This window comes from Malaclemys terrapin, chromosome 1 (genome assembly GCF_027887155.1).
Source record: "Malaclemys terrapin pileata isolate rMalTer1 chromosome 1, rMalTer1.hap1, whole genome shotgun sequence".
In the NCBI taxonomy this organism is placed as follows: domain Eukaryota; kingdom Metazoa; phylum Chordata; order Testudines; family Emydidae; genus Malaclemys; species Malaclemys terrapin.
The window spans coordinates 140,965,577-140,978,455 of record NC_071505.1 but is presented as its reverse complement, the minus strand read 5'-3'; positions in this window follow the sequence as shown (position 1 = coordinate 140,978,455).

The following is a 12,879-nucleotide window of genomic DNA, read 5'->3' as shown; positions in this document are numbered from 1 at the left end:
TTAAATCACCAGCCCCAGGGCAGCTGCCCCTTTTGCCCCCTCTCCTCCTGTCGGCGACCCGGGGGCGGTAAAAGGGGCAACAACATTAAAGCACTGCCACAGCAGCACTTTAGTGTCAGCTGCGTACAGGCCGGTACCGGCTTCTTATCAATTCAAGCTCAGCAGTTTCTTCTTGGAGTCTGTTTTTGAGGAGCTTTTTTGTTGCAAAATTGCCACCTGCGGGTCTGTCATTGAATGACCAGACAGGTTAAAGTGTTCTCCTACTGGTTTTTGAATGTTATGATTCCTGATGTCAGATTTGTGTCCATTAATTCTTTTGCGTAGAGACTGTCTGGTTTGGCCAACGTACATGGCAGAGGGGCATTGCTGGCACATGATGGCATATATCACATTGATAGATGTGCAGGTGAACGAGCCCCTGATGGCATGGCTGATGTGATTAGGTCCTATGATGATGTCACTTGAATAGATATGTGGCCAGAGTTGGCAATGGGCTTTGTTGCAAGGATAGGTTCCTGGGTCAGTGTTTTTGTTCAGTGATGTGTGGTTGCTGGTGAGTATTTGCTTCAGGTTGCGGGGGTTAGCTGTAAGCGAGGACAGGTCTGTGTCCCAAGACCTGTGAGAGTGAGGGATCATCTTTCAGGATAGGTTGTAAATCTTTGATGATGCACTGGAGAGGTTTTAGTTGGGGGCTGAAGGTGACAGCTAGTGGTGTTCTGTTATTTTCTTTGTTGGGCCTGTCTTGTAGGAGGTGACTTCTGGGTACTTGTCTGGCTCTGTCAATCTGTTTTTTCACTTCAGCAGGCGGGTATTGTAGTTTTAAGAATCTTGATAGAGATCTTGTACGTGCTTGTCTCTGTCTGAGGGATTGGAGCAAATGCGGTTGTATCTTAGAGCTTGGCTGTAGACAATGGATCATGTGGTGTATCCTGGATGGAAGCTGGAGGCATGTAGGTAAGTATAGTGGTCAGTAGGTTTCCGTTATAGGGTGGTATTTATGTGACCATCGCTTATTAGCACAGTAGTGTCCAGGAAATGGACTGCTTGTGTGGATTGATCTAGGCTGAGGTTGATGGTGGGATGGAAATTATTGAAATCATGGTGGAATTCCTCAAGGGCTTCTTTTCCATGGGTCCAGATGATGAAGATGTCATCAATGTAGCATAAGTAGAGTAGGGGCGTTAGGGGACGAGAGCTAAGGAAGCGTTGTTCTAAGTCAGCCATGAAAATGTTGGCATACTGTGGGGCCATGCGGGTACCCATAGCAGTGCCGCTGACTTGAAGGTATATATTGTCCCCAAATGTGAAATAGTTGTGGGTGAGGACAAAGTTACAAAGTTCAGCCACCAGGTTAGCTGTGACATTATCGGGGATACTGTTCCTGATATCTTGTAGTCCATCTTTGTGTGGAATATTGGTGTAGAAACTGCTGAGCTTGAATTGATATGCAAATTAGATACGATCAATTTAGGCTTAAATAGAGACTGGGAATGGCTGAGCCATTACAAACACTGAATCTATCTCCCCATGTAAGTACTCTCACACTTCTTATCAAACTGTCTGTACTGGGCTATCTTGATTATCACTTCAAAAGTTTTTTTCCTCTTACTTAATTGGCTTCTCAGAGTTGGTAAGACAACTCCCACCTTTTCATGCTCTCTGTATGTGTATATATATCTCCTCAATATATGTTCCATTCTATGCATCCAAAGAAGTGGGCTGTAGCCCACGAAAACTTATGCTCAAATAAATGTGTTAGTCTCTAAGGTGCCACAAGTACTCCTGTTCTTTTTACTAAATATCATGAGAGCTGGCAACAGTTTGATATGCCTTCTTCTCTGCAGTGGAATACAGAAACTGTTCAAGTGTGTGCAGCCACGTTATAGAACATCTTAGACCAGGATACAAAAAAGAATAACAAGTGAAACTGCAGACTGGAATTTGACCACAACCTCAGAGCTACTCTGTGATACAACACCCTTTTGCTTTTATGGAATCACAGCAGCAGATATGTAATAGCCACATAGGGTGCAGAATTTTATATCCTGGTGGAAAGATGCTTTTTTTAGAAATCGTACATCAATAAAGTATTCACAATAGTAAATTAAAGACTTGCTGGTACAAGGGATTAAATGCTGTTGAAACACATATATTTGAAAGTGTCTGTCCATATGAACATCTCTTTCTTTATCAGCTGGTCTATGTAGCAGCTACTGCTAGCAGCTAGTAGAATTACTCCTTTAGCTCAAGACAGAGAGGTCAGTGCTCTTGGTGCTGAAAGTTTCAGGTTCTAACCCAGCTGGGAGGGGAGTCCTTAGAAGTGCATGTGAATCTGCCTTTCTCCATATGTTAATGTATGCGGGGGAATGGTCCCGCTATTGTGGGGAACTTTCCTGGCTTCTGCACTACCCCGGTGAAGTGGGCTAGTGAAAGGATCTGAGTCCTCACTCCCACTTCCTTTACCCAGAGGCCTCCCTGCCCTTGAGGACTCCCCTTCCACTCTCCTGTCTGGCAGAGTCCTCGTAACCCCGACAAGGCTGGGCCCAGGATTCCTGGGGGGCTCGACCCCCAACCCTGCTGTGGTCACCCAGGACAGGGGCTAGGATGTCCCCACTCCAGGGTACTCTCTCTGCACTGGGCACCTCCCTGACCCACTGATCATTTCATACAATTTAAAGCAAATACAAGTTGTTTAATTAACAATTAATTTTAAAAAAGAATAAGGAAAAATGGGAAAGGTTAAAGGAAAACACATCACCCCGCTCTGTGGCAGGGAACATTACAAACAGTGTCTCTGGAACATCAGGGCAGTTCAGTCTGTTCCTTGTAGGTCCCAGGTCTGCTTCTCAGGCCCTGGCTGTGCTGCAGAGACGCTGTGGGTTGGACACTTGCTCTGGCGGTGGCCACACGCTCTCAGGTTCTAGGTGGCAGGACCCTTTTTCCCAGCGTCGCCCCTCCCCGGTCGGGGTTATGATCCCCACTCCAAATCTGGCCTGCAAGGCCTCTTGGCTGAGGTGTCTCCCTGCACTGGGCCTGCTACCCAGGGTCCCCCTCACTCTCCCCAGCTGCTCACCGCACCCAGCTCCGGATGGCTCCAGCCCCCGCTCCAGCTCCACTCTGCCCCAGCACGGCTGCTGCTGCTGCTCTGCCTTCAGCTCCCTGGGCTGCTTCTCTGGCGCCTCTGGCTCTGGTTGCTGCAGCTCTGCCCCCAGGACAGGTCGGCTCTGCAGGCTGCTTCTGTGACTCTGCTCCCAGCTCTGACCTGCTTCCTGGCTGCTTGTCTGGCCCCTCTGGCTCTGGTTGCGGCAGCTCTGCTCTCTCTGGTCTGTGCTCTGGCTTTGGGGCTGCAGCTCTGCTTCCAGCAGCTCAGCTCGGGCCCCTGCTCTCTCCTTAGCTCAGCCCCACTCTGTCTGACCCAGGCCATTTCAGTTCACACGGAGGACGGGACCCCCCCGGCCTCCTGATTCTCTGATTAGCCTGCCCGCCCTGTCAATCAGGCTGATCTGGAGCATTGGCCTCTTCCCATTGTTCCTGGGGCCTGTCAGTCTCAGGCTCCTGATTTGCCATCGACCCCTCCCCTTTCAGTGCTGGGAGCTAGCCAACCAAAACACCCCCACTGAATGTTAGCAAGGGGGCAACAGTCCCCTTACATTAAGCTCCTCCCTGCCTTGGGTTTCTTTGGATTTCTTGGGAAAAGCCCAGGTAGGGACCATCGCATTGTGGAGGTGAATGCGTGGTTACGCAGGTGGTGTCCGAGAGAGACCTAAGCCCTGAGGTAAATGGGAAAGTGGGATACTGGGCGGAAAGTGCAACAGGGGAGGCCTCCTGATTCATACAGAGAAAGTAGGGCAATCGGCTAGTTATCTTAGGTGCCTGTACATGAATGCAAGAAGCCTGGGAAACATGCAGAAAAAATAGGAAGTCCTGGCACAGTCAAGGAACTATGATGTGATTGGAATAACAGAGACTTGGTGGGATAACTCACATGACTGGAGCACTGTCATGGATGGGTATAAACTGTTCAGGAAGGACAGGCAGGGGAGAAAAGGTGGAGGAGTTTCACTGTATGTAAGAGAGCATTAAAAATGCAACAAAAATGATTAGGGGTCTGGAGCACATGACTTATGAGGAGAGGCTGAGGGAACTGGGATTGTTTAGTCTCCAGAAGAGAAGAATGAGGGGGGATTTGATAGCAGCCTTCAACTACCTGAAGGGGGGTTTCAAAGAGGATGGAGCTCGGCTGTTCTCAGTGGTGGCAGATGACAGAACAAGGAGCAATGGTCTCAAGTTGCAGTGGGGGAGGTCCAGGTTGGATATTAGGAAACACTATTTCACTAGGAGGGTGGTGAAGCACTGGAATGCGTTACCTAGGGAGGTGGTGGAGTCTCCTTCTTTGGAGGTTTTTAAGGCCAGGCTTGACAAAGCCCTGGCTGGGATGATTTAGTTGGGAATTGGTCCTGCTTTGAGCAGGGGGTTACACTAGATGACCTCTTGAGGTCCCTTCCAACCCTGATATTCTATGATTCTATGATTGCTCAGAGCTCCAGTATGAAACTGGAGAAAAGCAAGTTGAGAGTTTTTGGATTAAGTTTAGAGGCGAGAGCAACAAGGGTGACGTTGTGGTGGGCGTCTGCTATAGACCACCAGACCAGAAGGATGAGGTAGAGGAGGCGTTCTTCAGACAACTAACAGAAGTTTCCAGATCACAGGCCCTGGTTCTCATGGGGGACTTCAATCACCTTGACATCTGCTGGGAGAGCAATACAGCAGTGCACAGACAATTCAGGAACTTTTTGGAGAATGTTGGGGACAACTTCCTAGTGCAAGTGCTGGAGGAACCAACTGGGGGCCATGCTCCTCTTGACCTCCTGCTCACAAACAGGGAAGAATTGGAAGGGAAAGTAGAAGTGGGTGGCAACATGGGCAGCAGTGACCATGAGATAGTCAAATTTAGGATCCTGACAAAGGGAAGAAAGGAGAGCAGCAGAATACGGACCCTGGACTTCAGAAAAGCAGACTTTGACTCCCACAGGGAACTGGGAGGCTAATATGAGGGGGCAAGGAGTCCAGGAGAGCTGGCTGTATTTTAAAGAAGCTTTATTGAGGTTGCAGGAACAAACTATCCCGAAGTACAGAAAGAATAGCAAATATGGCAGGCGACCAGCTTGGCTTAACAGCGAAATCTTTGCTAAGCTTGAACACAAAAAGGAAGCTTACAAGAAGTAGAAACTTGGACAGGTGACTAGGGAGGAGAATAAAAATATTGCTTGAGCATGCAGGGTTGTAATCGGGAAGGCCAAAACACAATTCGAGTAGCAGCAAACAAGGGATGTGAAGGGTAACAAGAAGGGTTTCTAGAGGTATGTTAGCAACAAGAAGAAGGTCAGGGAAAGTGTTGGCCCCTTACTGAATGGGGGAGGCAACCTAGTGAGAGATGATCTGGAGGATGGCGTGGATTGCACCCTCGGCAGATGACACTAAACTGGGAGGAGGGCTTGGAGGGTAGGGATAGGATACAGAGGGACCTAGACAAATTAGAGGATTGGGCCAAAAGAAACCTGATGAGGTTCAACAAGGACAAGTGCAGAGTCCTGCACTTAGGATGGAAAAATCTCATGCACTGCTACAGACTAGGGACCGAGTGGCTAGGCAGCAATTCTGCAGAAAAGGACCTACTGGTTACAGTGGATGAGAAGCTGGATATGAGTCAACAGTGTGCCCTTGTTGCCAAGAAGGCTAACAGCATTTTGGGCTATATAAGTAGGAGCATTGCCAGCAGATTGAGGGACGTGATCATTCCCCTCTATTCGACATTGGTGAGGCCTCATCTGGAGTACTGTGTCCAGTTTTGGGCCCCACTCTACAAGAAGGATGTGGAAAAATTGGAAAGAGTCCAGCGGAGAGCAACGAAAATGATTAGGGGTCTGGAACACACGACTGATGAGGAGAGGCTGAGGGAACTGGGATTGTTTAGTCTGCAGAAGAGAAGAATGAGGGGGGATTTAATAGCTGCTTTCAACTACCTGAAAGGGGGTTCCAAAGAGGATGGATCTAGACTGTTCTCAGTGGTAGCAAATGACAGAACAAGGAATTATGGTCTCAAGTTGCAGTGGGGGAGGTTTAAGTTGGATATTAGGAAAAACTTTTTCACTAGGAGGGTAGTGAAGCACCGGAATGGGTTACCTAGGGAGGTGGTGGAATCTCCATCCTTAGAGGTTTTTAAGGTCTGGCTTGACAAAGCCCTGGCTGGGATGATTTAGTTGGGAATTGGTCCTGCTTTGAGCAGGGGGTTGGACTAGATGACCTCCTGAGGTCATCTGATATGACCTGATATTCTATGATTCTATGATACAGACCACCAAATTAGGAAGAGGGGGCATTTCTAAAGCAAATAACAGAAATATGCAAAACAAGACCTGGTAGCAAGGCAGGATTTTAACTACACAGACATCTGTTGGAAAAGTAATGTGGCATAACAAAAATCTCCAATACATTCTTGGAATGTGCTGGGGACAATTTCTTGTTTCAGAAGCTAGAAGAACTAACTGGAGGAAAGCCATTTTAGGTTTTATTCTGAGTAAGAGAGAGGAATTGGTTGCAAATCTGAAGGATGAAAGCAATTTGGGTGCAGGTGATGATTAAATTATAAGGAAGAAATGAGAGGAGCAGAATAAGGAAAATGGACTTTAAAAAAGAAGAATATAAACAGACTCAGAGAACTGGTAGTTAAGGTCCAATGGGAAGAAAATCTAAGGAAAAGGAATTCAGGAGAATTAGCAGTTTCTCAGAGACAATATTAAAGGAGCAACAGCAAAATATTCTGATGAAAAGAAAAGATAGGAAGAATAGTAAGAGGCCATGGCTGAGCCTTTCTTTTTAGGTGACAAATCTGAGGAACTGGCCCAGACTGAGGTGTCATTAGAGGAGGTTTTGGAATAAATTGATAAACTAAACAGTAATAAGTCACCAGGACCAGATGGTATTTACCCAAGAGTTCTGAAGGAACTCAAATGTGAAATTGCAGAACTACCAACTGTGGTTTGTAACCTATCATTTAAATCAGCTTCTGTACCAAATGACTGGAGGATAGCTAATGTGATGCCAATTTTTAAAAAGGACACCAGAGATGCAATTATAGGCCCATAAGCCTGACTTCAGTACTGGGCAAACTGATTGAAATCATAGTAAAGAACAAAATTGTCAGACACATAAATGAACATAATTTGTTGGGGAAGAGTCAACATGGTTTTTGTAGAGGGAAATCATGCCTTGCCAATCTACTAGAATTCTTTGGGGGGGGGGGGGTTAACAAGCATGTAGACAAGGGAGAATCTAGTGGCTACAGTGTACTTAGGTTTCCAGAAAGCTTTTGCAAGGTCCCTCACCAAAGGCTCTTAAGCAAAGTAAGCTGTCATGGGATAAGAAGGAAGGTCCTCTCATGGGGTCCTCTCATGGATTGGTAACTGGTTAAAAAGATAGGAAACAAAGGGTAGAAATAAAAGGTCAGTTTCAGAATGGAGAGAGGTAAATAGTGGTGTACCCCAGGTATCTGTACTGGGACGAGTCCTCTTCAACATATTCATAAATGATCTGGAAAATGGAGTAATCAGTGAGGTGGCAAAATTTGTGGATGATACAAAACTACTCAAGGTAGTGAAGTCCTAAGCAGACTGCGAAGAGCTACAAAAGGATCTCACAAAACTGGGTGAACTGGGCAACAAAATGGCAGATAAAATTCAATGTTGATAAATGCAAAGTGATGCACATTGGAAAGCATAATCCTAATTATACATATAAAATGATGGGGTCTAAATTAGCTGTTACCACTCAAGAAAGATCGTGGAGTCATTGTGGATAGTTCTCTGAAAACATCCACTCAATGTGCAGTGGCAGTCAATCATTAAGAAAGAGATATATAATTAGACAGAAAATATCATATTGCTACTATACAAATCCATGGTAAGCCCGCATCTTGAATACTGTGTGCAGATGTGGTCACCCCATCTCAAAAAAGATATATTAGAATTGGGAAAGGTTCAAAAAAGGGCAGCAAAAATTATTAGGGGTAAGGAATGGCTGTCATATGAGGAGAGATTAATAAGACTGGAACTTTTCAGCTTGAAAAAGAGACAACTAAGGGGTGATATGATAAAGGTCTATAAAATCATGACTGGTGTGGAGAAAGTAAATAAGAAAGTTTTATTTACTCCTCATAACACAAGAACTAGGGGTCACCAAATTAAATTAATAGGCAGCAGGTTTAAAACAAACAAAAAGAAGTATTTTTCACACAATGCACAGTCAACCTGTGGAACTCCTTGCCAGATGATGTTGTGAAGGCCAAGACTATACCAGGGTTAAAAAACAACAACTAGATAAATTCATGGAGGATAGGTCCATCAATGGCTATTAACCAGGATGGACAGGGATGGTGTCCCTAGCCTCTGTTTGCCAGAAGCTGGGAAATGGGTGACGGAATGGATCAGCTGATGATCACCTGTTCGGTTCATTCCCTCTGGGGCACCTGGCATTGGCCATTGTCGGAAGACAGGATACCGGGCTAGAAGGACCTTTGGCCTGACCCAGTATGACCATTCTTATGTTCAATACGGCTCTATCAGGAGCTTTTTAAAAACCTGGAACCCAAAAATAAATCCTACAAAAATGGAAACATGGACCAATTACTAAGGAGGAACACAAAAGAATAAACACAAACATGTAGGGACAAAATCACAAGACTGTGGTCATGTCTAGACTATACAGTTTTGTCGACAAAAGTACACACTGCAATGTTCCTCCCACCAATGTATCTATCCTGCTATGCCGACATAATAAAACCATCTGGATGAGAGGCATAGAGCTTTTTGCGACATAGTTAGAGCGACACAGTATCATTGTCAGGGCCGGCTCTGGCTTTTTGGCCGCCCCAAGCAAAAAAAAAAAAAACAAAAAAAAATGGGGCGGCCAGAATGGCAAAGCAAAAAAAACCCTGCGGCGTGGCCGGAGCACGGGTGCAGGGGGACCGGCTGAGACGGGGGAGGGGGAGAGGGAGGGAGCGGGCGGGAAAGAGAGAGAAGGGGGTGGCCAGGGCTACAGCAGGGGCGCTTCCACGCGGCTCCTCCCACTGCGCCGCCTCCTGCCGCCAGGGCTCCGCTCCGGTCGGCGGGGAGGGAAGGAAGAGGACTGCCCTGCAGGGCGCTCTGGTTCTCCGTGCCGCTGCCCCCTACAGGGCGGCCGGAGCGGAACCAAAAAAAAAAAAAAAAGCAGTCGTGCCACCCTAGGATTGGGCAGAATGCTGCCTCGAACAATCTGCCGCCCCAAGCACCAGCTTGTTCAGCTGGTGTCTGGAGCCGGCCCTGGTCATTGTAGACACTGTATTGCTTATGTTTTCCTAAGAGACCTCCAGGAATCGTCCCACAATGCTCATCCTGACCACTCTGCCATCAGTTCGAACTCCACTGCCGTGCAGCCAGGTACACAACTATGCACCCCTTTAAAGGCCTGGGAATTTTTGAAATTCCACTTCCAGTTTTCTCAGCATGGACAGCTCACATTGCATCTTCCCAGCTGACCATGCTGGCTCCTCACAGCAAATGAGTTCCCACCTGCAGTACCCTGGAGTTGTTGGATCTGCTGGAACTGTGGGGAGAGGAGACTGTGTAGTTGCAGCTCCGCTCCAGCTGTAGGAATTTTGATACCTACAGGCAGATTTCTTCTGGCATGGAGGAAAAGTGGCACGAAAGGGACACACAACAGTGCCATGCTAAGATCAAGGAGCTGAGGTAGGCGTACCAAAAGGCAAGGGAGATCAATCATTAATCTGGTGCATTGCCAAAGACATGCCCCTTCAACAGGCATGCCCCTTCAACAAGGAGCTGCATGCCATCCTCAGTGGTAACCCCACCTCTACTTCCAAGAGCTCCATGAATACTTCAGGGGGGCTGGAGGCAGCAGCCAATGGAATGAACCCCTAGGATGAGGTCGTGGATGAGGAAGTGGAATTGGAGGAGGATGGGGGAAAGGCGACAGGGTCATCTGGTGGCATGGCAAGCCACGTCCTCTTCTTAACTCCGGAAGGGTCTAGACAGTGCCAGAGCCAAAGTGCTGGGACACCTGATGCAGGAGAATGGAGCTCCAGTAAGTACTCATTATGCTTTGATACTGCAGGGAGCTCTGCCTTTCTTTGTCCCAGAATAGGAGAGGGATAGAAACAACCAACACTAGCACTGTTTGCATCTGTTTCTCATCCCCCTGTGCAGCTAGACAGAGGTGGCACTGCAGAAAAGTTTGTTGATGTGCACCAGGATCTCCTGGGAATCCTCCATAGAGATCTCTAGGAACCTTTTCTGGAGGTACTCTGCAATCCTCTGTTGAAGGTTTCTTAGGATGTCAGCCTTATTTCTTCCCTCGCAATAGGAAACTTTGCCTTGTGTAGCAGAGTGGTCACCTGCTCCTGCCTGGAAGGGCTTAAAACAGCCCTTCGAGAGGGCTGTGGCAGGGGGAAAAGCTGGGCTGATTGGGGGAAACAGCTTCAGCTGTGGCCATGCCCCAAACAGACTCAGCTGGCCCTATAAAGGTCAGGGAAGCCAGGAGCAAAACAGTCTCCCTCTGTCTGTAGAGGGAGAAGGGCCTGGCTGCTGCAGGATTAGCAGGAACCTAGATTTGGAGCAGGGCTGGGAGCTCTGGCCTGGAAAGCCCAGGCTGCAGGACTGCTGACAGGTCTAGTGGGTACTGGGGTTGCAGGGGACAGTCCATGGGTAGGCAGAGTCAGCAGGTCCAAAACCCCCTTTGCCTATGATGAGTGACTTACACTGCAGTCTGCCCCAGTGAGTGGGGGCTAGATGGGGACTGGCAGTAGCCTAAGACTGAGGTGAAGTGGGGATAGTGGGTGGTGGTTCCCCTGGGAGGGGGAGACCCTGAGACTGAGGAGGTTCTGTAAGGCAGGGCAGAAACCCAGTGAAAAGGGCACCGAGTCCTGGGAGGGACACGGGGGCCAGAGTGAGGTAAAGCGGATCACTGGACTGTAGAGGGTGCTCCGGAGCTGGGATGACCTAATTCCCAAGGACAACCAGCAGGAGGCGCCGCAGCGGTGAGCCCCATGCCCTACACTTTGCCATTCAGCAATTGCATCTGCAGGAACCAAAGCAGCACACAGGCAAGCAGCATATGGACCTGGTCTGTAGCCGCACACATACAAGAGCATCCTTGGTTATCCTCAGGAGCGTGATATCAACTGTAGAAAACAGTGCCAAAATTCAGAATAGTGGTTCTAGGGGCTTGTACTGATACCTGTGTGAATCCCCCAACCTTTGTCCCATCTTGTCCTTCCCCCACCCCCGGGCTAAACTCATCACATTTAGGGCTCTTGCTGTGCTGTGTGCCTGCCAAGGGAAAGTGAGAAAGTTGTTTATCTAACATGGATGAATCAAGTCTGTGAGTGTAGTCTCACAGAGGGGTGAGGGATAGCTCAGTGGTTTGAGCATTAGCCTCTTAACCCCAGGGTTATATGTTCAATCCTTGAGAAGGCTATTTAGGGATCTGGGGTAAAAATCTGTCTGGGGATTGATCCTGCTCTGAGCAGGGGGTTGGACTAGATGATCTCCTGAGGTTCCTTTTAACCCTGATATTCTATGATAATAGTGCCTCTGTTTATTGTTTCTTTAGCTTCTGCAGATGTCCAAATGGCTCTCAGTGATAAGGAGACAAACCAGGAGAAGTAAGGAAGACACGTTCAGGGAGGTATTGCATTTGTCTGATGCAGCTGATAGTGAGCAGAGAGAATGAAGAGAGACTATAAATGAAAGACTGAGAATGGATAGCCGGGGCAGGAGTGGATGATTCAGCTTCTGGAGGACCAAACAGACATGCTGAGGTACTTGACTGTGCTGCAGGTGGAACATGTGTGCTCGCCTCCCCCAGCAACCCATACAGAACTGCCTTCCATGTTCTCCACGCACACATTCCTTGCATGTTCCCATTGTGATGTTGCACTCCATATGTTTTATGAAAATATGCTTATGAGTGTGAATATGATGTAACTGGAATATGTTTTATGCAAAAGTTCTCTTGTAAGGTATTATAACAAAGGTTATAACCTACTGAATATATTCCTCCTATTTGTATGCCTGTATCATTCTTGTATATGAAGCTAGAATTATGAAGTATAACTCTGAGGTCCTATTGTAATTTGTGGAGACTAATGGAAGGAGGAGGCACACGTCAGAGCCCTAGGGGGGCTCAAGTCAGGGCCCTAGTGAGACTCTGGGTGATCGCTACTTCCCACCACCCAACACAGATGTAATGAGGTTGAATAGTGTCCGCAAAAGAGAAACTAAACAACTAATTATTCCTCAAGAAAGGTTTTTAATGACTTACGACTATAAAGGCAACACAGGCAGAATAAGAAAAACAGAATTAAAGACCAGCACTGAGTGAGGATTAATACAAATGGCAAGTTATACTGGAGACAAGCACAAGTAATATTATGCATTAACTACCTATTCCTATAAGTACACATATAAAAGGTAAATAATATTGAAAATAGTCACAAGCACATGCAATGTTACTATTACTGATTGCCTAGCAACTTCACATGTACTGTAACCACCCCCAACAAATACAATTCTATATGCAATACTAAAACATTGATTAACTATATTTTACTAACCTTAACCTACCTACAACCTTATATAACAACTTACAAACTTTTATTGACTTTTATGATAAACTTGATGGTAACTTATACTGAAGACAGGCACAAAAACATATACAGTTCCTATATATTGATCAACTATTGACTACTACTATCTCTAAACAACTTAAACAATTTACTAATATACTTAAACTATAGTATTAATACAAATTTAAGATTAACTAGCT